The sequence below is a fragment of the Myotis davidii genome, unplaced genomic scaffold (assembly GCF_000327345.1).
Source record: "Myotis davidii unplaced genomic scaffold, ASM32734v1 scaffold247, whole genome shotgun sequence".
Taxonomy (NCBI): domain Eukaryota; kingdom Metazoa; phylum Chordata; class Mammalia; order Chiroptera; family Vespertilionidae; genus Myotis; species Myotis davidii.
In genome coordinates this window covers 825,379-843,380 of record NW_006299593.1, presented here as the reverse complement: position 1 = coordinate 843,380, position 18,002 = coordinate 825,379, and the positions used below count along the sequence as shown (strand labels likewise).

At 35.0% G+C, this 18,002-nt stretch overlaps 1 protein-coding gene across 5 annotated transcripts in view; it reads right to left on the bottom strand.

The window, feature by feature from the left end:
- Positions 1-18,002, bottom strand: part of EXOC6B (exocyst complex component 6B) — a 521,374-nt gene that overhangs the window by 273,079 nt on the left and 230,293 nt on the right. The gene's annotated exons all lie outside the window — the stretch shown is intronic.

Here is an 18,002-nt window from a genome sequence, read left to right as displayed (position 1 = left end):
GTATCTAACATACTTCTTCTGCCCTGTTATTTCTACTCCCCACGATGACAAGACCTTTGTGAGCAGGCTAGGGAGTTGAGAAGAGAAAACTCAATCTCTGCAGTCCAGGCTGCTTCACATTTTTCAGAAATTACTGCATGTTCAAACAATGGAATATTTGTCAAAGTACAACTTGATCACCAGCATTCATCTGTTTTTCATAACCACATTTGACCTAAACTGTGCTGACTAAACAAGGCACCCTGTGTTTCGCAGTCTGGAAAATGTGGCTCCCACCGTCGTTCTTAGACCGCACTAAAACCTCTGGCCCCCAGACTACAGCCTTTTGGTAACTAGGTGCATTCAGATTAGGCCAAGGATGATGTCTGCTGGCTTCCCTTGTCACAGATACTCTTTTTCAATTCATGTTTTGGTTAATTTCTATTTTTTATAGGTATTTCTCAAGAGACTGTAAAGGCACTACCAAATTTTTAATATTTTTCTCTCCCTATGGCCTATGTGCATACATGTAAATTTACATATATAAACACACATACTTTTAACTTTTAAAAAATAAATTTCTGTTTGTTTTTAATGTTTTCTTTTATTAACTTCAGAGAGGGGAAAGGAGAGGGAGAGATAGAAACATCAATGATGAGAGAGAATCATTGATCAGCTGCCTTCTAAATGACCCAACTAGAGATTGAATCTGAAACTCGGGCTTGTGCCCTGACAGGGAATCGAACCATGACCTCCCATTTCATAGGTCGGTGCTCCACCACTGAGACTACACTGGCTGGGCTTAACTTTTTATTTGGAAATAATTTCAATTTACAGAAAAACTGTAAGAATAGTATGGAAAAACACCCATATATTCTTTATCCAGATTCACATACCTTTAATATTTTGCCCTATATCCTTTATCAATTGCTCTCTCTTCCACATAGATGCTTTTCCTTAGTCATTTGAAATTATAATATATATGATCCTTTTAGTCCTAAATAATTAATTGTGCATTTCCTAAGAATAAGAACAATTTCTTATATAACAGCAGAATAGTTATTAATTTTAGAAAATATGTTCCAATTTTGTCAACAGAACCAATAATGTCCTTTATAGCATATGTTCCCTCAACTAAAAGATTTAGTCTAAGATAAGGGTCAGCAAACCATGGCCCAGGGGTCATATCCATCCCATTACTTGTTATATAAATAAAGTTATTGGAATACAACCACACTCATTCATTTACATATTGTGTCTGGCTGCTTTTAAGCTATAACAGTAAACTTCAGTGATTATGAGAGAAACCCTATGGCCCACAGAGCCTAAAATATTTACTATCAGGCCCGTTAGAGAAAATGTTTGCCAATCCCTTGTATAGGATAATACATTGCCTTTAGTTATCATACCTCTTTACTTTCCTTTAATCTAAAATAGTGCCTCACCTTTTCTTTACCTTTTATTAGTGACATTTTTGAAAAATATTTTTTTCTCTCCTTCTCCTTCCTTCCTTCCTTCCTTCCTTCTTTCCTTCCTTCCTTCCTTCCTTCCTTCCTTCCTTCCTTCCTTCCTTCCTAATAGAATGCTCTTCATTTGGGGTTTCTGTGACATTTCCTCATAAATTAGATTCAGGTTATGTACTGGGGGTCAAAATACTAAATAAGTAATGTTGCATCCCTTTCAGGGCATCTCACTCAGAGACACACAAGTCTACCTGATCCTCAATTATGATGTTAATTTTAATCACTGGTAAAGATGGCGTCCAATTACAATTTTTGCCTTGTTATTAATAAGCAATCTTGAAAAGAAACTTTAATGCCACACAAATATACTATTCTTTACCAAAACTTCCCACCTAGATTTAGTATCTAATGATGGTTCCCTGCCTAAATAAATCTTCATTGTAATGACTGCAAAATGAAGAACCATGAAGAGTCTGAGATATTAACCACTTGCAAGCCAACAAACTACTACACCACAGTCCCATGGATGCTAGCAAAAGGCACAAATTCCTGGATCAGAGATAAAGGACCTCATGGCTAGTATCAATAGCAGTAGCCAGAGAATCAGCATTTATGCTTGCACCAATCCTCAGAGTCCCAATTTGCACAGGGCAATGTGAAGAGGTCCAGGTGACGCCTGCACACAGCAGTTTTCTTTACCAGAGAAGAACCTTGAGCACAGGGGATCCAAAAATCTTTGTTCCACAAAAAAACACTATCTTGATCTTCCAAAGCTGGAAGCACAGCTGCTTTTTTTCTCAGGTGGGAGACATTATCCCTGCCTTACAAAGCTGATGGCACACACAACTTGAAAAGATGGTCTACAACAGTCAGTGCTCCTGTACACAAAATGTACAGAGATGCAAGCGACACATACTGTCTCCCAAATGTCAACTACTACAAGTATATTGCTACAAGTAAGACCACAGTCTTCTCCTCTATTTATGCATGCCTGTATTTATGTATAAATGTATTCGTTCATTCATATATCTATTTAATATTTGTATAGACTCATAGTGTTCTATCCTTCCCAATGAAAACACCCATACTTGCAAACCTTTTGTTTTTTCCATTAAGATTTTTAAAAACCCAGCTACTTTTTTACTGTGTTAGTTGATGGAAGAGATTATACTTCTGAATTTCTGAATAATGTAGGAAAATCTGGAAAGACAATATGCCAAATGCAACTAAAACTTAGGGAAAGTATCCTCAAGCCCCTCCTAAAAACCTGAATAATGGCTTTTTTAAGAAGTCATATGTAGCCCTGTTGATTGTTTAAGCCCAAAACCAGTTGCAGCAAGTGTGATGTGTTACATACGGACTTTTCACTTGTTTATAGATACTGGTTTCAATAGCATCTTTTTATGTTATAAGAAAAAAAATACTAGTAGGCAGACAGATCATTTTCATGTAATAAAAGTAACTGCTAGTACTGTACTTCTCCCTATACCTATGGTCAGCAGGCCTCCCCATAATATGGTTCTGGACAACCATTTTGATAAACATAGTCGCATAAAACCTGAGAATACAGAATTGTTAAAGTACGCAGCAAAGTCAACTTCAAAGGAGAAAGACTTTTTGAAAAGGTAGACTAAAAAATGCAGAAGGCCTTCCCACTTCCATTCCATTTCCAACCATTATTGACAGAAAACCCTTAGGTCTAGTCGCTTATTAGTAGCAGAAGAAGAAAAATTATGGATTATGTTTATAAAGTTTATGTATCTATTCTATATCACACTAGAGGCCCAGTGCACAAAATTCGTGCTCTAGGGGGCGGAGGAGTCCTTCAGCCCGGCCTGCACCATCTCGCAGTCCCCCTCAGGGGATTTCCGACTGCCGGCTTATGGCTGAATGGCTTTCTGCTACTGCACAGCCTGCTGCTTGAGCTTCAGCAGCTGCTGTACTTGCATGGACTGAGCCACCATGGTCTGTCCTGCGAACACCATCGGGTGGGTGAGTGAAGCACGAAGGCAGGCTCACCCTGAGTTCCCTGCACTTCCCTGAGTCACTGAGTTGTTCAGACTGCCTTCTACAGAGAATGGCACCAGGATTGGGCTTAAGCCGGCAGTCGGACATCCCTCTCGCAGTCCAGGACCCCTCGGGGGTTGTAGCAGTGTGTCAAGTGGCAGGCAGCCAGGTAGGAGCCTAAGTCGGGGCCAGGTGCTGCACCACTCGCGCTCATCATGGCCTGCTGCACCTGCTGCCACTGCTCAGTAGTGCTGCCGCGAAGTTGGGAGAGGCTCCCACTGTGGTAGCTGTGCTAGCCAGCCATGAATGAGCCCGGCTTCGGGCTGAGCAGCACTCCCCCTGTGGGAGCGCACTGACCACCAAGGGGCAGCTCCTGCATTGAGCGTCTGCCCCCTGGTGGTCAGTGTGCATCATAGCGACCAGTCATTCTGGTCGTTCCGCCTTAACGGTCGTTTAGGCTTTTATTATATAGAGTAGGACGCAATGTAATATACTGAGTAACCATACTTGTAAGTGCTTAGAATTGGACTTCACTCCTAGCACAATGAATTTAGCCACTTTAATCATGATGATAATGGATAGAGGAAAAAACACAAGACAGAATGTATAACTAGTTTTTAATTCTAATTCCACTATTTACCACTTATGTGACTTAAACGAGTAATTTAACTGTGCTAGGCCAAGAATAGTTTTCTGTGAAAAGAGATTACTAAAAGAAAGAATATTCAAAAGCCCTGCTCCCCCTAATATTTTATGATTCTTAATCGCCAGATTAGAATTTTTATAATGGTAACATTAAATAGGGATGGGTTGCAGGAGGAAAGGCACAGGTTTTCTTGTATTATTTATTATATCTGTATATTTATATCTGCACATGCATTAGTCTAGTTCTTAGTCCCTTATTCCTTCCCCACTGCATTCTTAAAGAGTTATTTTTATAAGAGGAACTTTGGAGACTGGGGAAAGGGAAGAGAATATGTACTAGTAAGATTTGAAAGGAGAAATCTTTAAGATTTAGTTTGCTGCAGATACTATGTCAGGTGTTTTTACATATATTCTTTAATTTTATTCTCACAGAAACACTGTGAGAATGAAATTATTTGAATGTTTTTAAATATGGAAATAGAGCCCTGAGCAGTGTGGCTCATTTGGTTGAAGCATCACCCCCTACACCAAAAGGTGGTGGGTTTGATTCTTGGTCACTTATGGGCACACATGTTTGGGTTTCAGGCTCAATCCCCAGGGTGGGGGAGGGGTGTGCAGGAGGCAGCTGATCAATGATTGATTCTATCTCATCATTGATGTTTCTATATCTCCCTCTCCCTTCCCCTCTGAAATCAATAAAATATAGGTATTTTTAAGAAAAACATTGAGGCAAGAAAATAAGATGGATTCTACCTATGCTCTGAGAAAATCTGGGATGTGGAGAGACTAAAAGTCTAAGTTTCTACTCCAGTGTTAAGGCTCTAAACTACCTCATCTTCACACTGTGGTCTGAGTTATAGGACTCTGAGAAAATACAGAATCCACTACAGTCGCAAGCTCAGCTTTTCCATCCCCCATAATTTAAAATAAATCAGTTCTAGTCATAGATTAAAAACAAACTCTTTCATTACACCTGCTACAACCATGGATAAACATGAGCTCCAGTTATAGCATTTGCTTCTGGTTAGATCATTTTGGTAGATGCAACTTACATAACTGTGTGAATGAGCAAATTTCCCCTATAAAACAAAAGGAAATTCCTCCCCTACTTGTCCTCTAGTTTAGATCATGAGGCTCTGGTTACAGTTATTTATACTCCTCCTCATAATGTCCAAAACTACTGGGACAATGTATTAAACTAAGTTTTCAGTATAGAAGGCATTTTTAAACAGTAAAAAAGAAAAAAAATTAAAAATTTTTAAATTTAAAAACTGAAAACAAACAAAAACCTGGCGGTCACAACCAAAATAGAAAGGAAAAGGAAGAAAAAGATGTAAGTGATCTGATTCACTATATGAGATGAGGGAGAGAATATTATAAATGCCAAATCCAGAGTTCTCAGTAATGGGAGAAATTTGGCATAATTATACAAAGAAACATTAAAAGGAAGAAACAAAATATAAAGTAAGTTTCAGGAAAGAAAACTGCCTGTCCAGGACATCATTATGAGAGATGGGGGTCTGTCCATCTGGAGTAAAGACCATGCGCAGGCAGGGGGAAAAGACCGAGAGGTGAAGTAAGAGTTAAGCCAAGGATAGAATATGGAAGACTGTATAAGCCAAGTTAAGAAATTTACTTTATTCTAAGAACAATGAGAAATTAAAATAGTTAGGGCACAGTTTTGATACAATTTAAATTGTGTTTAGAAGGATTACTGGGTATTATATGGAAAATGAATTATTTCTTATTCATTTTACCACAGCTTAATAAATAGTTATATTAATTGTGGTATCGAAAGCTGTTTAAGTGAGATATTATTGTTAAAAAAGGGAAAAAAAAGCAAACACACTTGAGAAGTTCAATGTTCCCAAAGTAAGCATTTTGAAAAACAAATGCAAACATGTCTAGGGAAAAAAATTTAATCATTTTTCCCCTTGTTTTGTTCAAAGCCAATTGATATGTATGCCCATGGGTAATAAGGTCACCAGGTTAAAAGAGCAATATGACAATCATAAAAAGTTAGATTACAGCTACTACAAACCAGGGCCCATTAGCCCATACTACAGGAAAGTTATCACTATAAATGGCTTTTCCTGTGTCCTTATCAATGCAGTGCACAAAGTATCTCACCCTCAGCTTTTCTCTATGATCTATGTAGTGTTTACGCCTATCTAACCTCACCAGGCACTTGGTGGGTCAGTGAAACTAGAGGCCGTGAGATATGGCAGGAGAGTGATGGAACAATCTGTTAAGTGTCAGAGATGGACTAGGAGTCACCAAATATTTCAGGGCAAAACTTTCCACATTAAAAAATAAAAAAAACCTCTCGAGAAAATACTTAACATACATTCTATGGCTCAGAAGTACTCAAGATCACTATGGAAACAAACGAGAAAGCTTCCAGCTCTGTTCTTACAGTGTAAGCTGGCTTCTCCACAGGGCAACTTGCATTTGCCTTAGATAGTGGGGCCAAACAGATGAACATTCTGAGAGGGGGGAAAAAGTCCATTTAAAATGAAAATTTAAAAAAAAAAACAGTTATACAGATCATTAAGAGGAATAGTGTCTAAATATCAGCTCCTGAAATATTAGTCACATAAAGTTCTTAAAAAATAAATTTCAAGTATATGAACATCAGAATTCCTTCCTAACATGCCATTCCAAAGGATTTGAAAATGCTACATACTCATTTCAAATTACTGTTCTCAGGAAAGCTTTTCCATTAAAAGTTCAATGTTCTTTTCTTATTTCCCAATGAAAATGTATATATTTCAAATAAGAATGATGGAATTTTTTTTAAGAAACCAGGCCTTTACAGAGTCCCTTACAAAGCAGCTTTTCTCTTTTCCATTAAATTATAAACTTTCTTTAAATATATTTTTATTGATTTTTAGGAAGAAAGGAAGGGAGAGAGAGAAATACAGATGAGAGAGAAACATTGATAGGCTGCCTCCTGCACGCCCCCTACTGAGGATCAAGCCTGAAACCTGGGTCCGTGCCCTGAAGGGGAATCAAACCAACAACCTCTTGGTGCAGGGTAGACACTCAACCACTGAGCACACTGGCTAGGCAATTAGAAACTTTTTGAAAGCAGAAAGTCTCCTGACCATCTTTACATTTCACTGTAAATAAATAAAATTAATCATGGTTATAATTGAAAATGGCTATTTTTTTGCAGATCTTCTCAGAATATACTTGAATATACCAATAGGAACTATAAAAAACCCAAAACAGCAACAGAGTAGAGTTTCAATGACATTGGAAACAGGAGCCTCTTTTTTCTTAACAGATAGACTGATGAGACTGGTGTTCTCCAGAAACATATCTTTAGAGACAACTTTAAGCAAACTGGAACATTAAGCTCTACACCTCTGGTGATGCTAGAGTTCTATCTACAGTTTCCAATTTCGTGTGACCCAAAAAATAAGGTGATGTTTCCCTCTCTCTTTCTTTGTAACACCATCTTTGAAAATGCCAAAGAAGAAGAAAAAAACCACACACAAAAAGAAAAACACCTTGCTCGCAAACTAGGCACCCAGAATCCTGCACATAGGTCTCATTCTCATTTGTCTTCATTTCTACCATAGGAAGAGTAAATGACCCTGCTTGTACTTAACACCCAGATGGAATATTTAAATGTCCACTCAAGTGTCTTTGTAAAATATTGAAAGAGTTTAAATAAAGGATTTTTACTATAATTATTTAAAATAAATACAACTCTACAGTCTCAACATTTATAATAGAATCAAAGTAGCTCTAAAAAACTAGGCTATGTTAAAATACAATCAATTTTAATGAAAACTAAAAAAACAAACAAACAAAAAAAAAACAGAGCTCTATTTACCTATTAGAATTTACTGTCAGATCAATGGTTGGTGAGAAGCACTGACAAAAAACTACGTGAAGTTGATGTGTGATTTTTTTTCATTTGCCAACCTACATGTAGCAGAAACGTTTTGCTATATTTTTTAAATGGGGGTCTCATTTTTTTAAATCAATAATATTAAAATCTGACCATTAAAACTACATTTAATTCTTCAGATTTACTTTAAGTCTATGTTCCAATTTTTGCTGCTAAATTTGCTAGACTATTAAACAACAGTGCCTTTTGATAAAAGTTCAGGAATAAGAACCCTAAAACTCTTACCTCTGGTGCCAACAAATCTATTTCATATCATGATTCAGTGTAAGGCCAGTCTCTACAAAGTAAGGTGTTTTCTTCATATTTAACCTATAAGTCACTTACTTAATGTACTCAAATTTGTGAACAAAGTATTATATGAGACTGCTGAACAAAGTATTATATATAATTCAAGATAATATTATTATAAATACATATGTGAACAACAACCCTTCAACTCCCATTATACAATGGGATCTTTTAGTCTAGCTTTGAGAATGCCAAAACTATTCACTTTCCTTTAGTTGAAAACTCCAGTATTTATTTCCCAAGTGTTTTACTAAAATAGCCGATTGCTACCAAAGTTCTCTAAGTAGTTTCACTAATTCCCTGAACACCTCAGAAAACATGTCACTTAGAACTGCTTATATCTGTCCTTTTTTCCATTCACCACATCCTTTCCTTGCTATTATCTATAGCTACACACCATGAATTTGTAGTCTCCTCCAGCTGTCAGTGCAGACCATGTGAGCAGAAACCTTCAGATTAGAAAGGGAGAAATATGTTCCAGGAAGCTTCCTGCCCACGCCACCTCACCCCATCCCCTGCTCCAGTGATGATCTTGAAGGATTGTAAAGAGCTTGTGGGTAAGTTCTAGCTCTGCTGCTGATTCACCTCTCCTGATTATAGCCAAGTAGAAAGAGATATTATTAAAAGTAAGAGATATTATTAAAAGTAAAATACTCTAAAACAACACAATTACTTATGTTCAAGAAGATAAATTACTGACTAGAGTTCTCATAATTATTCCTAAATCTCTGCTCTGATCCTTTCCAAGTAGAAGAATTCAGGGGACAAAACTGTTAGTTTAGGTGCTAAGGCTAATTTATTCTTAACAAAAAAAAGCAGGTGACCAGCTTGCCATGGATAATGGCTGCTCAGAGAATAAGGATTTATGATACAGAAATAAGGTCACTTTGAAATATGCTTTTAAATTTAGATTTTGGCAAGGCTTCTAAACCTAAGAAAAAGGCAAGGTGGTAGGGAGTCCTTAGGAGACATAAAAGGGGACACTCAAATGGAACTGGGGTAAGCTTTTCCGAGGCACAGGTCTATAATCAGTAGATACCTAAAACATAACTCACCTTGTAGTTCCCTTTAGATGAGGGATTCTTTCAAGATCTATGATGGATAAGACTCAGAAACTGGGGAAGCCTCTGAAATTCCTAGCAAAATTCTACATGCATGTACCTATGTGCATTTTGTCTGGGGGAAAGGTTCACAGCTTTCATTAAACTCTCAGAGGCCCTTTGCCCAAGGAAGTTAAAAAATTATATTGAACTTGCTCGAACCTTTGTAATAATGAATTCAATGCACTATTACATTCTGCATTTCCTTATATCTTTGGCCGGTTTACAGTCTTCTTTAGTGATCGAAGGGAATTAGATACAACTGAGGTTTCTCCTAATCCATGTAATACTGAGGGGCTGCTGCTTACTAAAAAAATTCATGTGTTGCTATAATTTCTATCCCTAAAACCAAGATGTCAGAAATCTTTAAAGTAAACTTTTTATTATAGTATAACAAACATGCAGAAAAATACCTGGGGGTAGGGTTGTATTTACAGGTTTGATCCCCAGTCTCTTAATGACACCCAAGTTCTTCTTATGGTGTGTGTGTGTGTGTGTGTGTGTGTATCCTTTCAGTGATAGAAGGGTGAGTGGGCAGCAAATTTGGAGAAGAGTCAGAAAGATGTTGCAGTATATAGAGGAGCTTAAAAGTACATACAAATCTTTTCTAAAATGAGCTGGTTTCAAGGCTTGGAGCCCATCAACATGACAGACATCACTGAGTTGATAGAATTTTTAAAAAAATCTGCCAGACAGACTGGTTTCTTATCTTCATTAAACAGATAGTCCACCCATATTTTAAACTACTACTCCACCATGTACAAGAATCTCAGATTATTATTATTCATCACTTCCATTCCAGAAAACATTTTAGCTTATTTTATCCCTTCTTAAAAATATTCTCTTTAATAACTGTAAAATGTTTTATATCCTGCCCCTTACCTGCTCATCTCTAAACTGTATATGAAGAGTTAAATAGTAAAAGCTGTTTAAAATAATACTACAAAATATATCTACCTTTGCCCTGTACACTTCCATTGCATTACTACATCAAGGACCAAGTCTCAATTAACCACTATCTGACCCTTGTTCACTTTCTTCCCTCCCCTCCTCCTGCCAAAGTTTGCCCTTCCTGCCAAAGTTCAGCACTTCCTAGAAAAGTCTCACAGCCTGTTTGATATTGTACTTCACTTTAGTCACCAAAGGAAGAATTTACAGGTGCTTGGCCCCATCTATAAGACCATGACCGAAGTCTGACCTCCTGTTACAATACGTGAACTCCTGCCCTACTGATAAGGCTGGCAGATATAAGTAGGATTTTTCAAATAATCCTTTGGGAATTTATAAGCAGCACAGCCATAAAAGGGGGGTGAATGGAAGGTCGGTTTCACTAAAAATAATAAATATTGCCATGTTTATTCAAAGTGTGCCTTGTTATCCTCCAGGCCAAAAGTTCAGATAAACACTATTGTAAATGACAAAATATTAGAACTTTTTGTTACTTCTGTTATGATCCTTCCGTTGGACACCAATAGAACTGTTTTCCCTCGTCTGAGTCCCAGCCCTGATATTGTATAACACTGCCTGAGACTAAAATGCTGGATTCATTTGCGGGTCAAAGGAGGGCAGGTATCTTTCAAAATCAAAAACAAGCATTTATTGAGTACTGAATGCTAGGTGCAAGGGCTAAAAAAAGATGAATAAAACATGGTACCTGCCCTAAAAGAGCTTATACTCTATTGAGGGAAGAGTACATATTTAGAGTAATATAATATAATATAATATGCACTAATAGAAACATGGACTGGGTCCTATAATAGTGCAAAGGGGATGGGGACCCACCGTGGTCAACCTGAAATGTCAGGAAAATTTGCTGGTATGAAATAAATATGAATTAGTGAGTTAAAAAGAAATGAGAATAGCAATTCAGGCAGTAGGACTAACATGAGGAATGTATGAGAATATATCATGAAAGCTAGGTGGTAAGCAGCAGAAATATGACAGACAGGACATGGAAAACCTTTCTAGACTACAACATGCTATATTATCTTCTATAATTCTATATTTTATTCCACAGACGACCACTTAGAGAATTTTAATCAGTAACATATATGTCAAATTTGCATGACAGATTACTGTCACAACAGGGAAAAGTGAGTTAGTGGTTTATGCTGTAAGGTAGAGAGAACAGTTAGTTTCAATAATCCCTATAAGAATCTGAACTAGGGCAACCATTTTAAGATGGGGAGGATGAGATGAAGTAAAAAAAAAAATTTGAAATACATTTTATTGTGTGTGCCTACTGGGGATGTGCCTGCAACGAAGGTACATGCCCTTGACCGGATCGAACCTGGGACCCTTCAGTCCACAGGCCGACACTCTATCCACTGAGCCAAACCGGTCAGGACAGATGAAGTAAAAATTTTGAGATCAAGGTAACATTTGTAAGATTTGGAGATCTGAATATGGTATGAGAAAAAGAAAGAGTCTAGGTTTCTGCATGGTAACTAGGTAGATGATACTGTTATTACCTGGGCTCACTGTAAATTCAGAAGTAAGTTTTACGGTGGTGGTGGGAACAGTGAGTTCATTTTGAAACACAGGACTTGTGCTGCCTATGGAATATCCAAAAGGTACGGTTCAGTACACTATATACTAACAAGTGCAAAGCTCAAGGAAAAGCTAAGAAATACAGACACAGGTTTGAAAGTCATTAGCACATTAAACCATGAAAATAAGTACTATCATTCAAGAAAGGAAAGAGAGAAAGAAGTGGAAAAACTGAAGGACACAAAGAAGGAAAACCCACAAGGACCAAAACAGGTAGCAATTCTCAAAAAGCCTGGTAGAAGAGAAGAAACACGTTGAGACGAAAGACGAAGGGATTAAGAATTTTAAGAAGGACATTATCAACAAAGTCAAAAGCAGCTAAAAAGTCCAGTAAGATATTGACTGAGGGTGGTGATATGAACAGAAGATAAATATACTGAGTTGATGAGAAACAAAGAATGAATAAGTAAAGAGAAGTTTTGGAATGGAAAGCAATGAGAGGAATAAGGTTTATTTTCTGCTCAGTCCTAATTTCTTTACTCCCAAATCTAATATTAATCTTAATTACATCAGAATGTAAGAAAATATTTGTTACAAATATTCATATTCAATAATCCACTTTTAAATATCTTTGCCAATATTATGAGGACCTATCCTTCACCATCCAAAATACAAATTACTCCTTTGAGGATGAGGAAACAAATACAGAAAAGTGACAAATTACAGCCCCCAAAAGGCTTTGAAAAGAGTCATCCCTAGATGTTATACATGGTCTGGCCCTTACTTTAGCAAAGGAGATATCTGAGTTATTAAAGTCCCTATAAATCTGGAACAGCAATGTTTAAAAGATAACCATGCATTCCAGAAAAATATAGAGCTGAGATCTTACCACTTTGGAAAGTTATATCTTTTAAAAATCAGAAAACATGGGAGAGAAGGTCTGTTTCTGCCATATAAACACTGGCTCATTAAATTGTTACAATAAAGTTATGAATATCAAATATCTCATCATTACAAAATACCACTGTGTAGAATTTATTTTTAAGTGGGCAATTTAAGGTCTTCCTGTTTAGTCTTCACAGTTTAGGACTATATAGTCTTTGTATACTTAAGAATGTACAGATTTTAAATAATTGATCAACTTTTTATGTTGATGGCAGAGATTAGAACCGCTATTTACATGTCGATACTTTGTCAAATACTTTTTAAAATACTAATTATGTGTCTAATTATCAGCATCAGAAATACGTAACTTTTGTTAGCTCAACTGTCCTCTATTAAATGCTAATTATGTGCCACAGACTGGTCCAGGCACTGTTCATACAATACCTATAACTGCACTAAGCAGGTAATTATTATCACATTCCCCATGTGAAAAGCTAAGGTTTAATTGCGCAAATAAATTACTTCAGTGCTCTTATGAATCACTATTAGAGCTCTCACTTGAGGAAAATTTGTTAAAATTTCCATATCATGAAATCTGACAAAAACTAGCATGCACACAGTAATGAGATATAGTGCTGTCATGTTATAGTCATTCAAAAATTGTAACTTCTGCCATGATAGATTGTAATTTCCTTTTAAAGCAGAACTTCTTGACTTATCCATTCATCCTTGCTTCTCCAAACCCATATCATGCAGAAGAGAAAATCAGTGTTTATTGAGTAAATAAGTAAATGAATAATAAGGTCAGAGTTTGCATATGTTCAAACAAATGTACTGCATTCTTCAGCTACCACTTTTCTATTTATTCATTCAACTAATAGAAAGGAACTACCATATGTCAAGGACTGTTGTTTGTACTAAGAATATAACATTAAACTAAACAAAGTATCCATTTTCATAGACTTCACACTATTTAAGAGGAAAAAATCATTTTTGCTATTATGAGGCCTAACATAAACCTTAAAACTTGATATGCGTGAATATGGTTCTTATTCTAATGACATTTGGGTTAAAAACAACTGTGAATTCCTATAACCATACATGCTAATGAAGAGACTAAATAAAATCATGGAAAATGGAATCAGGATGATAGGGAGGAAGAAGAAAGTTGTATGGCAAAGAAAAAAATGCATATGACTGCACATGGGATTTCTACTCAATTTTCAAGGAATAGAAACTCCTATCTTATATAAATAATTTCATAAAATAGAGAAAAGGAAAGAATGTTCAACCATTTTAATGAAACTAGTATAACACTGACTTACAAACCATATAAGGACAATACCAAAAAAAGAAAGGAAAGTATAGGCCTGTGTTACTTATAACCATACATATAAATACCAAAAATAAAGAGTAAAAATAAATAAATAAATAAACAAACAAACAAATAAGACTTAAATTCCACAGGATGTTAAAAAAGCAGTAATACATCCTCATCAAGGTAGATTTATCTAAAGAATACAAGGATGGTTTAATATCAGAAAAATCTATCAATGAAATTCATCATATTTATAAACTAAAGGATAAAAACCTCAGAATTATATCAATATATCTAGCATACAAGTTCAATAAAATGTGACATTCATTTATGTTTTTACTTTTAAAAATTCAGGAGTCTAGGAATAACTAGATGAATCTTTACCAAAAATCTACTGTAAACATCAGTTAAGAGAGAAACTACAAATACATTCTCTTTGAGATAAGAAATCAGACCAGGATGCACAATATCACCTTCCTAAACAACAAAGTAATAATGATCCTGGTGAATACAATAAGACAATAAAAAGAACAGTGAGATATACAAACAGAAATAAAAGAAAATCAATATCTACAGACATAATGATCAACTATATAGTAAGCTATCATAAACTAAAAAACAAACTGTAATAAAAGAGTTGAACCAAGTTGCCAGGTGTAAGGTTAAACATACAAAAATCAAGCATGCTTCAATATCAGCAATAACTAATTAGAAATAAAGTAGAAAACAGTAACAAAAATTACAAGTATTTTACTATTACCCTAACAAAGAATGCCCAAGCATTCTGTTACTAGACATAGAAAAAGCTCAATTAAATAATTTAAAAGATCTTACTCTTTCATGAATGAGATGACTCAGCATTATAAAAGTATCAATTCTACCCCAAATTTTTCTATAAATGCAATCAATTCAAATCAAAATCCTAGAAGTACTTTTTTATTAACTCAAACTGATTCTAAAATATATATTTAAAAGTAGAGGTTGATAATAGTGAAAGCAATTTAAAAGAGAAAAAATGAGAAGTGACTTCTTTTACCTTTTATGTAGATATGTTAAAAAAACCAAATGTAACAAACTATAGAGCTGAAAAATAGATTCATATAAATATGCATATTAGGGTATTGCAGAGGTACTACCAGGAATCACTGGAGATGTACAAATTATGTAGTAGATGAGATTGGTAAAATTGAATTCATCATATAGAAAAAAATTAAGTTCGATCTATACTTCATAGTATATAAAATGATGAACCCAAGCTAGATCAAAATTGAAATATGAATGGTAAAATGTTAAAGATAATGTAAGGGAATGCTCTATGACATCAGAATATAAAGGGATTTAAAAAAAACACCAAAAATACAAAACAAACTACATGAAAGGTTACAATTCATGGACTTGATTATATCAAAATCAATAATTTTTGTTTCATGAAAAATAATATAGACATAGTTTAGCGTATGGTGCCAAACTGGAAAAAAAATTCACAGTAACCTAAACTGTTAATATCTACCATATATAAGAAATTTCTGAAATTTCTCTTCCCAGCAAAAAGAGAAAACTAAAGTAAGAAATCTTGAGAATATCACTCTAAGCGAAATAAGTCAGACCGAAAAATTTAAGAACCATATGATCTCACTCATCTGAGATATAAAACAAAGCAGCAAATGAATAAGCAAGAAAAATAAACAAAAACTCATAGACACAGATAACAGTATGATGGTTACCAGAGGGAAGCAAGTTAGGGAGATAGTAAATGGTAAAGGGGATCAAATACATGGTGACCAAAGATCTGACTTTGGGTGGTAGGCACACAATGCAACATACAGATGATGTATCATAGAATGTACACTTGAGACCTATATAATCTTATTAATCAATGTCATCTCAAATGTAATTTTTAAAAAATCACTGAGACACAGAAACAAAACAAAAAAATCCTTTTCACCTACTTTATATATAACAGGCTAGCCATTTCATAGGGAAAAAAATTATATTTATTTTCTAGGTGTTTTACTAGAAAAAAATGCAATACAAAACTGAACAAAGGTTAAAGATAGGCAGTTTAGAGAAGACAAACCTTAAATGATTAGTAAGTCTAAAATGAGAAGCACAATGTTACAAGTAATCAGAGAAATGCAAATTATAACAAAGAGCTGTCATTCAATATCCATCAGGTTAACAAAATTTAAGAATTAGTGAAATTAAGTATTTTACATATTCCTTATGACCCAGAAATTTCATTCCTAGGTAAAGAAACCATAGAAATTTACACACTAGTCCATAAGGGTATACTATTTGTTACAGAAAAATGTTAGAGGCAAATTTAAGTTTTGATCATTAACATAATAGATAATAACAACAGCAAATTCAAACCATCAGTTAACTATCAAGCAGAAGTGGGAGGCAATGAGTTAAATATACAGACAATAACAAGAATAGATATTAGAAATGGACACATATGTAATACCCTTTGTAATACTTTAAGCAATAAAAAAAAAAAGAATAGATATTAGGAATAGTGCTGAATTAAAAAAAAAAACTACAAGAAGTAAAACTCAATCCATAAGACAAAACCATTTGAATAAGTTAAAAACACCTATACATAAAAAAAATCACAAATTTTCAAGGACACAATCATGACCATATGTTAAACATATTAGAGTTCGTTAGGGATGGGAGACAAGTGGGCTTATGGATAAGAGACAAATGGAAAAAACATGATCAAATAAAATACAAAGGCGGCTTTGTATGAAATGATGATAATATTGTGTCACCAAGTAAGATATATATGATTTCTGTAATTCTTTTTACATGAGAATGAAAAAAACTGTCCACTTATTTTAAAGCCTTGATATATCTCAATCTATATCCTGCTTCATCTTTATATAACAAGGAATGATAGAGAAAAAGAGTGGAGAAGGAGAATAGACAGAGAGGGGAAGAGGGAGCTGGACAGCAAGGAGAACTAAAAGAAGGGCGAATAGAAGAGAGGACGTTACCAGCTTTTTTCTCAAAATAATGGAGATCACCACCAAATACTGCAGGCCATAAAATCCACAGACCAGCCCTAAATGATTTGCTCAGTGAATAGAGTGTCAGACTGCGGACTGAAGGGTCTTGGGTTCAATTCCGGTCAAGGACACATGCCCAGGTTGCAGGCTCGATACCCAGTTGGGGGCATGAAGGAGGCAGCCAGTCAATGATTCTCGGTCATCATTAATGTTTCTAACTGTCTCTCCCTCTCCCTTCCTCTCTGAAATCAATAAAAATAAATACATATTTTTTAAATCCACAGACCAATCCCAAACTATCTGCAGTAATGGCCTAGTGACAATACATTAAATACATGAAGAAAGAAAATGAATAACAGACTGCACTGGGCAATAAGATACACTCAAACTTATTTTGCTTAAAATGGTATTAAAAACAACCATGATAGAAGCTTCACTGAACTTTGCTATAAAAATTATCAATAATGGGCTTCTCTCATCAATTTGTCTTTCATGATACTTTAACTTCATAGTTTAATTTTTTTTACTGACTTTGTATATATCTGTGTGTCTGCATATAGGTGTACAGATGGAGATAAATTCTAATTCATTTATTAGAATACCATTCACACCTATAAAATTTCCTCCCTTTCCATATGCTTTGTATGACAAAAGGAAAAACTGTCATCAGGAATAAAAAAGTTTTTACACATACTAATGTAATATGTAAATATAGACTATTGTTATTTAAATAACTACATTATTAAATTAAGAACTGAAATCTGAACATGTAACTATTTTTAGGTATAATCTACAAACAGGTTGACATAGAAATTAATGTTACTAGCTAAGGCATATTATATGGCAACCATAAAAGGACCAAGAAAAAAAGATTTTTTATAATTAATACTCCTT